This window comes from Halichoeres trimaculatus, unplaced genomic scaffold (genome assembly GCF_033239565.1).
Source record: "Halichoeres trimaculatus isolate MK-OKI-2021-1 unplaced genomic scaffold, fHalTri1.1 fHalTri1_scaffold_14, whole genome shotgun sequence".
Lineage (NCBI taxonomy): Eukaryota > Metazoa > Chordata > Actinopteri > Labriformes > Labridae > Halichoeres > Halichoeres trimaculatus.
Window position 1 is genome coordinate 32,445,270 of NW_027437192.1, and position 14,579 is coordinate 32,459,848.

The 14,579-nt window shown below is 37.4% G+C and overlaps 1 pseudogene; it reads left to right on the plus strand.

The window, feature by feature from the left end:
• Nucleotides 1-5,626: 5,626 nt before the first annotated feature.
• Nucleotides 5,627-6,237, plus strand: LOC141802659 (uncharacterized; annotated as a pseudogene).
• Nucleotides 6,238-14,579: the final 8,342 nt, after the last annotated feature.

A 14,579-nucleotide genomic window follows, 5' to 3' on the forward strand; every position in this document is an offset into this window, starting at 1 on the left:
AAGAATTCTGACTCATTTCTTTAAGAAAACAATAGCAATTAAAAAAAAAAAAAAAAAAACTTTTTTTGTAAGTGGCCGTAATCCTCATTCGTTGATGGATCTATTTGTGAGATGTTTCTGTAAAAACCAGTCTCTTAGCGAGCTCAAACATCCTTGATCCATCATCACAGACTGATGAAATCAGAGCTCCCCTGTCCCCCAGGTGCAGCACCTGCTGTGAGCTGTGCCACCGAGGTATAAAGGGGCAAAATACATAGTTTACGGTTATTATTATGATTATCATTATTTATTTATTTATCTATTTATTTATTTTTATCAGTGTTGTCACATTTACCTTGAAAAAATAATCTGATTGCTGATTACTTCCCAAAAAGTAATTTATTTACTTGATTTTAAAAGCAACTAATTTATATTACAGTTTTTTTTAATTTATTTAATTTATTTTATTTTTTTATTTATTTATGTATTTATGTATTTATTTATTTTATTATTATTATTATTATTATTATTATTATTATTATTATTATTATTATTATTATTATTATTATTTATTATTATTATTATTATTATTATTATTATTATTATTATTATTATTATTATTATTTGGGGGGGTGGATTACGTAGCTGCCTTTCATTTCAATTTTTTACTTTTTGTTATTAAAAAAATGAATGAAAATGTATTTTTCCCAAGTTTAATTATGGGCCACAGGCTGATTTTATTATTTAATTTGCCCCAAAGTTGTAGACGGAGGAGCTTCTCTGTCAAGTTAGCGTTAATGGAGCCAGTTTGATGGTAGTTGCAAGCACATGGATAGACAGCTACGTTTTATTTAAAGGAGCTAAAGGAGTGACTCTTAAATATGACGTCATGACAACCAAAAAAAATCAGCAAGTTCCTTCAGGTATGTTCATTTTCCTCTAAAATATGCAATATATTTCTTGTTGAGTTGCAAAACATATGTTGTATTTTAGGAGACAAATTAAATGAATAATTCAAAATCAGCCAGTGGCCAAGGATTCAACTTCCTTTTAGCTGATCTATATTAACAAACTTGATGTTGTAAAACAAACAGATTTTACCTGTGTAAAGCTGGGCCCCAAACCCAAGCAAAATTTCAGCTTCATTTGTGCTGGTTTGTGCCATACAAATTGTGGTTCGTGCTGCTACAGTTTTTAATTTATTACATAATATTTCATAGGTCATTCAGGGTTCACCCAGGCCCCCATTTGCTCCAAACGGACCAGAAATGGTCGTTTATGCTTCATTTGTGCTGGCTTGTGCCACTGTGGTTTCATAGATATTCCACACATTATTTTCTGGAGATGACATCACCGCCGGAAATGCTTTTCACTTGTTTCGGCTGCAGTCAAACAAAGTTTATCTCATGCTACCAAGCCAAGTAAATCACTACTTTAGTTTTTAACTTAATGTACTTTTTCCATGTACCTGTTATTTTTCTTCACACTCCAAGCACTTGGAATGCCACCATTGCATGATGAACATCAAATTACTATGTTGCTGTGGCGTTTTTTACTTGGTGAGAAGAACTTTGTTGACCACAGCCAAAACAAATGAAGAGCGAAGAAGAAGAAGAAGAAGAAGAAGAAGAAGAAGAAGAAGAAGAAGAAGAACTTCACAAGGGCACTTCTGATGGTGACGTCATCGCCAGAAATTAAAGTTTGTTGTAACTTAAGAACCATAGCAGCACAAACAAACATTTTTACAGCACAAACCAGCACAAACAAAACAGACTATTTTCCCTAAATTTTTCATGGGTTGAGGAGCTGATGTTTCACTAATTTGTTTTTATTTCAAAAGGGAAACATTGAAAAAGGAACACAAACTGTTTTTAAATTTTTGATACAATATCAATTGAATGAATGAACATGGCTCTGTGTAAGTTTTGGGAATTGGGTTTTCAGTTCAGAAAATGGTATTGATAAATATAAAAAACTAACTTGTGGTTATTTGATTTTTATTTTAAAGATTAAAAAAGATATTTCCTTGAAATGAAACTCATGGCATTTTTCTGTATTGGAGTCAATAAGTGATAAAAAAAAGTTATAAATGGTAGATTTTCATCTTTTATTTAAAAAAAAAACTATTTAACAGAAAAGTATTATTAACCATTTTTTAAAAGTTTTGTTTATCTTTTGTCGACCCCTTTAAAGAAAAAAATCTTGAATCTTTTCATTTTCTTTTAAATGGAAATTATAAAGCAAATATTTCCTGTTTTATTTTTTATTTTTATTTTATTTTTTTTATTTTTTTGAGACTTTCTGAATGGAAACATAACGCAGCAACATGGATCATCAAGGCACAGCTGTACTTTTATGGCCCATTTTTGTCTTTTCTGCTTCATTTCCTAACTTTAATCTGGTCTGGCGTCCTCTCATTTTTTTTTTATTAACTCTCATGTTTCCTCATGATAGAAACATTCATTAAGAGACGTCAGCTGGAAAAGTTGTTGAGTTTCTGCTCAATATAAGAGCTTTATGCAAGTTTCATGAGACGTTACTCTACTTTGGTTTTGTTTGTGCCCTTGGTAAAAGATGTAAATTCACTCATCATTTATAAGATGATTCACCTCAGTGTCATGATGAAAACACTGTCATATGAAAGCTGGGGGCTGTATGACACTGACTCTGGACATGCCTGCTCTCAACATCTGGCACTCTCATCTCATGCGTTTCACTGCCTCCTGGTGGCAGAGCTCTTCATTACATGGTGTACCTCAGAGACTGGATCCATTAGCAGAAGCCTGCTCTAAGACTCACGCTCCATTTTCCTCTCTGCTCGCATCGATTCAAAAACACTTACCCAAGTGGAGAGCACAGTGAGGGGAATGTTTGGAAGGATTGATTCCTCCTCTTCAGGTCGTGCTGATGAACCTGTAACGCCGCTGCAGGGGTCAGAGGTTGGATCTGACCATGCTGCGTGTTTTCCATACACTTCTAGGCATTATTTGGACAGAAACAAAGTGCAGCTCATTCGTCATCCTGCAGCCTGAGTGAGGGCTCCACTGATCACTCCAGCTGCACACAGGGATGTGTTTGATCCAAACAAACAAAGGCAAAATTTCTCTTCAGTAAACACTAAAGGGAGGCCCCAGCCCGACTTTAACTAGCAGCGCTCAGCTTGATCTATCTCCGACCGTTACCGCGTTATTAGTGTTGGGGGTTGCAAGGTTGTCCTGACTCCTCTTGTCATTGACAGAACGGATAGCTTGTGAGCTGAATTTCAATTACCTCATAAAAGGAAGACTTACTCCTCTTGGCAGGTGGAGGAGTTCCAATCCGTTAGCCTGTGATTCTGCCTTCTGCTGGTGTGGACTTCTCCAGGCCCTTAACAGACAGAGCCAGGGCCTGGTTTGAACAAGGGCAGATGGAGGGGGGTAAACATGGGGTTGTGTCTTTGCTGTGAGACTCCAGCTCATTGTCAGGATGTCATCTGCCACGTCCTAACAGCCTGAAGAAAGGGTTAACCTGGTCAAATGAGCTGTTTGAACTGCAGCTTTCATAGTTCAAACAGTTATAATTACTCATACTCTGTAGATGTATATAAGCTTCAGTATCGTAGATGATTTTTTTAAATTGTACCAAGCTACCTTTCTACAAGCTTTGTATATTTTAAAATTAAATATTCTTTTTTTTCTGTTAGAAGGAAGGGTGTGTAATATACAGTTAATCTGTTGAGATTATATGAGGTAAAGAGATTCCAGCCACATAAATGTGTGTTTGGTTACAGTGATAAGAGCACATTTGTATGTAGTTAATGTCACAATTTAAAGATATTGTTCCGTATATGCAAAAAAAATAAAATAAAATAAAAAAAACAGCAGGAACTTTGTTAACCTACGGCTTAAATGTTGCGTAAGAGGTATGTGAACACTGAATTCATCAAAAGAAAGAACAGACTTTCAGCTTTCAAACACAAATGAACTATTTTATTCAATCTTCATTCATTCTTGAGTCATCAACTTTTGAAAAAAAAAAAGGGAAAAAACAGGTGGGTTTTTTTTAGACATTCACATTTTTTACTCTTTTTTATTTACAAAGAGTAACACTATTCAAAATGCAAAACAACAAAATAGTAGTTGATTTGCAGATGTTTTCCTTAATATAGGGCAGACCAGCTGTCTGTGCCTCATGGGGCAGACCTGCTGTCTGTGTTCCATGGCACGGACCACGTACCTCATGATTTTTACAGTATGTTTTGTGTCAGCAAACAAGATGCATTTATGGTCTTTGCTGTGTTGGTCAGTTTTCAATAACAGTGTAAGTAGATTACACAGCCATCCATGCATTGTTGTACAGACAGCATGTTCCCCCTATGCAATACTTTCATGTTTAGCAGAGTCTTATATCCTCTGTGTGCCCCCCTCACTCAGGGTTACAAAACACCATCACAACAATAATAATTTTGCTGTAAAATAGCAGTATTTTTCTGCAGACCTCTTTGCACTGTAAATACATTGAAGGTGTTTGAATGTATTTGTTTAGGATAAATCAGTGAAACGATGGTACTTTTCACTAAAATCACATATTAATACTATAAATCTGCAGACATTTTTCTTAAGTTTTACATACAGTTTGTTTTTATACATTATAAATTTGTCATTGTACATGGGAAAATTTGTATTTTTGTTGTTTTTTGTTATAACTGTGTTTCCCAGGTCAGCAGCTTCTTCTTTCTTTGTTGTGTGCACTCAGGAGTGTATTATTATTATTATTATTGAAAACAGAAATAGTTTTTTTAAAGATATCTTTAAAAAAACCTCAGTAAATATTTTACAAAGTAAAGGCACAAGAACCATCCTACATCAGTGAAGAGAGACGTCCCATCCTTGTCCTTTTCTGACTTTGTAATACAAATGTTTTTTAAGCATTCACTGACTGTCATTGTTCAAAGTAAAGTGGAAACTTTTCACACCTGAATGGGAATGTAAGAATGTACCAATACAGTATAGCCATTTCTATAAAGAGAAAGAGGATGAGGTGCTGTGAAGGAATAAGACCTCCAGATTGGGAATTTTCTGAAACGCTGCCGACACTGTTGCCGTGTAAACAGTAAGCTGGCGTTTTCAGAAACGCTGACGTCACACTCCGCCTCACGTGAGCACATACAACAGGACAACTGCACAGTTGTTAGGATCATCACAAACTACTATGCTGTGCTTGTGCTGCTCAATCTGCTGAATCTGCTGACTCTCTTTAATAAAATGTGCATCCGTTGCTCCAATTTTGCACTTAGTATTCCCCAATACACCAGATGATCGGCTCAACTCTACTTTGGTGGAGATCTCTCAAAAGCAGCTTCTGGACAAGACAGTTATAGCACCATCTGCAGGCCTGGCATGCTTACTACAGCGTTCTCAGTCCCTCAGCATTTCCGTGTAAACACAGATATTTTTCGCTGTGTTTAAGCGTTTTCAGATGAAATGTTGTCATGTCAACAGGGCCTAAGATGTCAAATGTTCACAATTATTTGCCATCAAGCTCAAAGTGGAGCTCCATGTGAGTCCACCTGTGGTGAATCCAGCTGATTGGACCTGATGTGGAAAGGCTCACACCTGTCTATATCAGGTCCCACAGGTGACAGAGCATGTTAGAGCACAAACCAAACATGAAGTCAGAGAGACTGTCTGTAGACCTCAGAGACAGGATGGTCTCCAAGAACAAATCTGGGGAAGGATCCAGAAACATTTCTGCTGCGTTGAAGGTCCCAATGAGCCCAGTAGACTCCATCATCTGTCAATGGAAGAAGTCCAGAATCACCAGGACTCTTCTAGAACTGGACCTTCTAAACTGAGGGAGAAGGGTCTTATTCGGGGAGAAGACCAAGACCCTGATGGTCTCTCTGTCAGAGCTTCAGAGGTCCTCTGTGGAGAGAGGAGAACCCTCCAGAAGAACAACCATCTTTGCAGCAATCCACCAATCAGGCCTGTGTGGTAGAGAGGTCAGAGGAAGACACTTCTTAGTAAAAGGCTCATGACAGCTCACCTGGAGTCTGCCTAAAGGCCCCTGAAGGACTCTCAGACCAGGAGAAAGAAAATCCTCTGATCTGATTGGACAAAGATTGAACTCTTTGGTATCATATTTGGAGGAAACCAGGCCCCACTCATCACCTGGACCATACCATCCCTACAGTGAAGCATGGTGGTGTCAGCATCATGCTGTGGGGATGTTTTCCAGCAGCAGGAACTGGGAGACCAGTCAGGATTGAGGGAAAGATGAATGCAGCAATGTACAGAGACATCCTGGATGAAAACCTGCTGCAGAGAACTTTGGACCTCAGACTGGGGCCATGGTTCATCTTTCATCAGTTCAACAACCCTAAGACCACATCTAAGATATCAAAGGAGGGGCTTCAGGATGACTCTGTGAAGGTCTTTGAGGGGTCTAGACAAAGCCCATCAAACATCTCTTATCTTATCTTATCTTATCTTATCTTATCTTATCTTATCTTATCTTATCTTATCTTATCTTATCTTATCTTATCTTAAATTTATTTGTTTATTATCTTTTAATCAGACTGTTTGTTAAACAGGATAAAGACAGAATTCCTGCTTGCACATGAAACTACAGTTCAGCCACGCTCCTCAGGATATTCATCTGAGTCCAAAGCATGTCGAGGACCTGATTCATACCAGGAGGATGTAATCTCCTCCTTTAAAGGGGGGGAGAAACACAGGAGGCGTGTGGACAGAGGATGTTTGAGGCTGGGTGGTGGGGGTGGTGGAGAGGGGGGGCTGTTACAGACCTAAGCAGGTGTGACAGTTCTGAAAGCTTTCATGGGGAAAAAAAGGTTTCTCTGGCCTTGTAGCGATGCTAAACTGAGCGTGACCCTCAGAAAAAACGCAGCCATCTCTCTCCCCGGCGTTCTCACTGAAACAGAAAACCTTCCTTTGACAAAGTGCAGAGGATTGGATTGAAGCTTACACACTCTTATCTCCGTCTGTTTGTCTCTCAACAGCGTCCCTTTCTTTCTTTCAGTCTGTTTACTGATGTTGACTGAAGTGAGGAGCGATGATTCATTTCTCTATTCATTCATGAAAGGTTCAAATGTTTGATACCAAACCCAAGCAACATTTCAGGGAAAAAAAAAACATTTGTATGAGGAGGTTGTGCTCTAAGAAGCTCAGGTTTCAGAGGGGTGCTAATGTTTCATTTGCCTTTAGCTAAAACAAAACGCCTCCCTTAAGCTGAGGCCTGTCAAACTGCTTCTGGAGCAATGTTTCCTTCCATGGTTCAGTCTCATTCAGAGGTGAGAAGTCTATTATATCCTCAGCAGTTTGCAATTAGCTCAAGTCACCATGTTTGTTCTTCAGGTCAGGGATTCCCAAAGAATCCCGCAAAATGCCTTCCAAATTGAAGCTATTTATACTTACATAATTCATCATTTAAGATAAATAGAACAAAAATAAGAGTCAAACTGAATAAAATCATGCATTTTCTTGTTGCTAAATGCTGCTAAAGTTGCCTCTCATTGCTGCAGCTCCCTTTTTCTTGCTTTTTTTCTACTTTTTCATGTTTTCTTTGATTTTGGAGTCCGTCATTTCTTTTCATGGCTCTTTCGTTGGCCGTGGACACCAAACTGGTTACAAATGCTGACATGTTTTGTTATTTTGTTCCTGAGTGTGTCTGAGGATCCTGTGTGTAACCATCAGTGTTGGGCAGTATTGTGTTACCCCTAATTCACACATAAAGTGTAAACGCCTGGCACTTATACATATTTACGCATAACTCTCACCAACCACTGCGTTCAGATAGCATGCGCTGCAACCAATCTGCAGCACATGCCACCAACGTTATGTCTGCTCACTGACGTTATGTCATTAGTCTATTTTTGCTGGAGTGCGCTGCAGAAATGCGTCAATCTCTGCAGAGTAGGAAAGAGTCAAACACGAAAAACGATCCGAGTATCTGGTCATTTCAAAACAGAGCACCATGTTCTGGCTTCTGATCGTGAAGCTCATCCTTGTAGATCAAAACTATGTCACTGACACAAGTCCAGGAGTCACTTTTTACAGAAGGTGAAATCCTGTCCCTACAGAGATTTAGCACTGTGGTTTATGTTTCATCTAAAATCAAAATCACAGCTCATTGGGCTGTGAGGGGTTAAGAAGACGAATCAAAGGCATGGTACGGAGAGTAGTTTGAACACGACCACAGAAGAAGAAAAAGAAGACAGCAGATGGACAGACACTTCATGTGACGCTGACAGTGAAGGTAGAAATAACTCTGAGTCATACCTGGTGGGAAAGAAGCTCAGCAGCTGAGGGTGAGGAGCAGTTAGGCAGTCTGAGGTTCAGCCTTTAAGAAACCTCTGAAACAACAGGAGACAGAGGCCAGATATGAACAGATCTTTGTTCAAACAGACAGAAAAAAGGTCCATGACTGTGAAACACCAGGTAAAATCAGATTTTTGTCTTTAAATCAGACAAATTAGTATCAACGTTGTTCAACCTGTTTAAGGCTTTTTAAGGCAGCATATTGAGAGACTTTAACATTTATACATCCACAAAGACTTTTCATCAGTAACCCTTTCATTTCAATGTTCTCCTCTCTGCTCTCAGGCTATATCTTTTCTTTGGTCCTCTGGTTCCTCCGTTGAAGAGGTGGTTTCTACCTGGATCCTGATGACTTTGTCTTCTGGTCCTGCTGTCTAGTTCTCAGATGGCTGTTGTTTTTATTTATTATCAAATTTTATTCATTTATTTATTTATTTTGTCTGGTGTGGCTGTTTTTTTTCCCTTTATCATTATTTCATTTAATTTATCTATCTATCTATCTATCTATCTATCTATCTATCTATCTATCTATCTATCTATCTATCTATCTATCTATCTATCTATCTATCTATCTATCTATCTATCTATCTATCTATCTATCTATCCTATTGTTTATTTATTTATTTATATATTTATGCATTTATCTATTTATGCATTTATCTATTATTAAAACTAGCAATGTTTTTCAAATTATTATTATCTTCATTATTATTTCATTTTTTTATTGGAACACTGGAACACTGGAAATATTTATTTTTATTATTATGATTATGATTATGATTATGATTATGATTATTATTATTATTATTAATAATAATAATAATAATAATAATAATAATAATAATAATAATAATAATAATAATAATAATAATAATAATAATTATAATAATTATAATAATAATTTATTTATTTATCTATTTTTATCTATTTTTTCAAAGAGTGGAGAATTTGTAGTTATCATGCTGTGTTCTTTCTTCAGTTCATGAACAAACCCTCCTCTAGCTTCTGTCCCTCCACAGAAAGTGCTCCGTCACAGCCAGCGTTCAGGCTCTGAGTCTCAGACCGTGGGCTATTTGGCGTGTCAGCATCAAACAGGGCTCACATCCCATTGGATGTGTAGGAGCATGGCCTCTCCTGCCGCTGCTGAATGAATAGTGTCTGGAACACACAAATACTACACACAGTCTCTGAAACCGGTGGAGGATTTAGCACTTGGTTTGGGGCTGCGGTTATTAGAAATGCATTTAGACCTTCAAAGGCCGGCTTCAGATGGAGATCAGATGGCTTTGTTGTGTGTTCAAGCTCTGTAAAGAAATGTCAGGTTTTTTTCCTCTCTCTTTACCTGCTTTTTTACCTGCAGGGCATTTATAGAAATATGACCACATCTCATCCCACATTCAGCTTTTAATGATGGTAAATGATAAACCTCTCCTCTTCAAAGCTCCCCTTCTTTTTAAGTACACAGGAAGAAGGAGGAATCCTGTCTTTGAGCTTCCTTTCATGGTTCCCTTTGAACAAGGTGTGTGTAAGTGTGAGTGTCAGTGTGTGTGTGTGTGTGTGTGTGTGTGCGTGTGTGTGTGTGTGTGTGTGTGTGTGTGTGTGTGTGTGTGTGTGTGTGTGTTGCTCTTAACAGTAAACAAACACACCGTGCTCCTAATAACCAAAGATGTGTGATGAAGTTTAAATTTCAGAGCTGTGTGTTGGTGTGTGTTTGTGTGTGTGTGTGTGTGTGTGTGTGTGTGTGTGTGTGTGTGTGTGTGTGTGTGTGTGTGTGTGTGTGTGTGTGTGTGTGTGTGTGTGTGTGTGTGTGTGTGTGTGTGTGTGTGTGTGTGTGTGTGTGTGTGAGGCTGGTATTGAACTGAGAAGTTTTGGCTTTCAGCTAATGACACACACTTCACACAGAACTTTGAACCAAAAAAAAAAAGTGCCACAGCAGTCAGCTAACTTTCTCTGCATCATTACCTCTTCCTGTAATGTTTTATGCACTCAACAAACGCTGAGGAAGTCAATTATCAGCTCCTCGCTCCACAGATTTCTAGAAGTTATTCGGAGGAACTCCTAATTATGTCCAGGTAACGTTTTCCCTCTCACTCACAAAGACTGGTTCTTCTTTTCTGACTCAGCACAGGAGAAAGGAACACTTTAAAAACTAGGCTCATGTTTAACACCTTCAGTGTTTTCCTTGTTAAAAAGTTACTGTCCCATTTTCAATTTATCAACTCTGTGTCAGAGTTAAGAGCATTATTAACCCATTAACTAAAACAAAAACCATAAGTGCTGAAATAGTTTTATGTAAAGTTTTGTTTTCTTCACCACATAACATGTATGGAAGCCCATATCCACCACTTACAAAAAAAATCAAAATGAAAACTTTGCTTTGTTGTTGTTGGCGGTGTTTTTAACAAATACAAGGAAAAAAAAAAAATAGAATAAAAAAAGTGAGATAAAACACTTAAAATTATAGGATTAAAAGTTTAAATTTCCAGAATGAAAGTCTAAATCATGAGGGGAAAAAAGTCATAATTGTGACATAAAAGTTATTGTTGTTACTTTTATTTTATTTTTTTGTTTGTTTTGTTTTGTTGATTCTATTGTTGTTTATCCTGTAAAGTTTCCTTGGGTGTTTTGAGAGGCGCTTTTAAATAAAATGTATTATTATTATTCATTTATTTATTTATTTTAATTCAAAACTATGAGAGAAGTCATAACTGTTTTAAAAAAAAAGTCAAAATTTTGAGAAAAAAAGTAATAATTATGAAATGAAAAGTGGAATAATGAGATAAAAAGTTGAAATTACAACATAAAATGTGTAATTATGAGCTTGAACTCAGTTATGTGATAGAAAGTTAGAGTTCCAACACTGAAAGTCATAGCTGTGAGATAAGAAGTCAAAATTTTAAGAATAAAGCCAATTTATTTATTCATTTTTTAAGGTGAAATATGAGATTAGAAGTCATGAACTTGAGATAAAAAAGTCAAATTTGGCCATAAAATGTTGAAACTATAAGATAAAAGCTTAACTACTGAGATCCATTGCTCCAGCGGCATCGTGGCCCCTGCGTCTCCTCACTCTATCTGTATCCCCCTCACTTGCCTGCCCAAACTATATTAAATCCTTAACAAGGTCACTAATATACCTGTTCAATATTCCTAAACAGTTACAGCTTTGCTCACATTTTGGCAAAGAGAAATGCTGCTGAGTACAATAGTTGATCATGAGGTTTGAGGGAGTTAACCACCAAAAAACACATTTTTGATCTCCTTAATAACCCAAACTTGAGGGATGGTAAAAAAAAAAAAAAAAAAAAAAAAAAACTCACGGGTTATGAGAAATCAATGAGTGCATGGAAAACATCAACAAATGCACAGACATTCAGAGGACAGACATTTGTAAGAGGAGAACCACAAAGAAGAGTTTCAACACAAAAGTCACTGTTTGCTGTATTATGACTGCATTATCACTTTACACTAACCAGACTGTGAAGTTTGAAGGTATGAACTCATCAATAAATCAGAATCCCCCCCAAACCAAAAAGAGCACACAGGCCACTGAGTCTGAGACCTGGGTCATAATAAAAGAACCAGAAAACTACATCCAGAGAACTGCACCAGATCTATCAGAACATTAATGGTTTTTGTATTTTAAGATGAAGCAATCTAATTAAGTTGTATTTTTACTTTAAATCTAAAATCTGTTTCTGTTAATCATAATTTATAGCTTCACTTATTCTTTACTCTCTGTGTTGAGTCCTTGTTGGGTCAGAACCTCACTGACTACAAAGCCAGCAGCAGCTTCACTCGTCAAATATTGATGTGCATGTAAAATACAATTAGTTGCAACAAATCAATTAAAAATCCACTAAATCATTGGATTAATGTTTAAAATCCAGTCATACCACTAGTACTTTATTATTCTGCAAGAAGTGCACACACTTATCATTGCCTCTGTCTCATCTTTCTGCATCTCTCTCCTCTAATCTCTCTGCCTCAGTCTCTCTGTCTCCTTAACTACCATGAGTCTGGTTCTGCTTGGATTTATAGGAGAGGATAAGAGACACTGAGAGATTAAATAAATACATGAAAATAAGATCCAATATTTTTTATTATTGATATTCAAAGATTCTGGTCAGAATTCGGACCCTTTTTTCTAGAATTCTGACTTCAATCTCTAAATTCTAAAAAAAAAACAGAATTCCAACTTTAGCGTCAAAATTTAGGGATAACATTTAGAAGTCAGAGAAAAAAAAAGTCAAATTTCTGATTTCAAAGAAGGTTAAAGGAAGCTTGTTAATCTATCTGTCTCTGCTAACCCGTAAAATCCCAAACTTTTTCCTGCAAAATAACTGCATGTATTTCATTACTTGGTCCTCCCTGGCATACAATATGTATGGAGGGTTTTTATTTGTTTGTTATTTTTATTTATTTTTTAATTTATTTTATTTATCTATTATTATTATTATTATTATTATTATTATTATTATTATTTTTTTTTTTATTTTATTTTTTATTTTATTTTTTTTTATTATTATTATTTATTTATTTATTTATTGGGGGGTGTCTTTTATTTTAAAACTTAAATTAGTAGTTACCCCAAAGTCAAACCAGCACTTCAAGAGAATCCAGAAGTATTCCCACTTGTGGGAATACAGGACTGTCATCTCTGACTTTGTCAAGTTGTGTGATGGAAATCACCTCCAGCTTAACATCAGTAAAACGAAGAAGATGGTAGTGGATTTCCACAGGAGGACACCCCAGACTGCACCTGTGAGCATCCAGGGTCTGGACATCGAGTTGATGGAGTCCTACAGATTCCTGGGTGTTCACCTCAACAATAAACTGGACTGGACACACAACACAGACGTCCTGTACAAGAAGGGCCGAAGTCGTCTCCACCTGCTGAGGAGACTGAGGTTCTTTGGAGTGTGCAGGACTCTGCTCAGGACTTTTTATGACTCTGTGGTGGCTTCTGCACTCTTCTATGCAGTGGTCTGCTGGGGAGCAAGGAGCACGGAGAGGGACAGAAAAAGACTTAACAGACTGGTCAGGAGGGCAGGTTCTGTCTTGGACTGCTCCCTAGACTCCCTGGAGGAGATGGGTGAGAGGAGGATGCTGGGAAATCTTGCATCCATTATGGAAAATCCCTCTCACCCACTGCATGAGTCTGTGGGGGATTTGAGCAGCTCCTTCAGCAGCAGACTCAGACTCCCACCCTGCAAGACGGAGCGCTACCACAGGTCATTCCTCCCATCGGCTATAAGACTTTATAACACACAAACCTGCACTCTCACCAGAATGACATCAAGCATTCAACAAATACTTGCCTTTTTGCACATCATTCCAGTATTCACTGTAAATTCTCATTGTCCAGAGCTTTTCATCTTCAAGAAACAATCTTTGTATATATCTTGACTCTATATAAATATGTAAATAGTAATATTTTTCTACTTTCAATATATCTTGTATTCATTTTGTTTCTTCAAATATCTAATTTTATATTCTATAATAGTTATTCTATTTTTTAGTGTTATTGCATAACTGCACTTTTTTGTGGGCTGCTGTGACAAAAAAAAATCCTCCAAGGGGGATAAATAAAGAATATTCTGGAAAATATAGTCAGTTCATCAACTCAAAAAAGTAATCAAATGATGTTATTTGATTGGTTAGTTGACAGACAAACAGACTAAAGAGGCCATCAATCAGGCCCAGAGGTAAATTTGTCTTCTCGTATTCAGACTCTTCCCTGCCGTTCTCGTCATCTGGCCGTTTGTTTGGCTCACTCCTCTCTTCTCATGGAGGTAACAAGGTCTTCCTTTAGTGTCGACTCTGATTTGTCTCGTTTGGCCTTTGGTTGAGGCGTGCACACACATACAGATCCACCACATGAACCACATGCCTGAATATAAAAAGTACTCACACAGGCTGTGGGGGAAGCAGAGGGTAAGGCCTCTGGACTCAGACAACACCTGGATCCCGACAGCAGGCATGATGAGGTCTGATGTGGCCTTGGGCGTCTGAAACTCTGCATCCTCAATGGACTTCCTCCAGTACCTGCAGTGTTTGCAGCAGCAGCAGCGCTGGGGTCAGGCAGACTGTCCGGCCTCAGCAGCCAAGGCTGTACTTCAGGTGAATTTTAAAAAGAGATGTTTTTTTGTAGCTTTGCCCTTTCTGTGTTCTGCTGAGCTGTGTGCATTCAATATGCTCACCTTCTTCCTTCAGCAGGTCCAGACAGCTACACTTTTCACAACAAACTTTGTTTCGCTCATGCTGAAAAAACATTTCAGAATC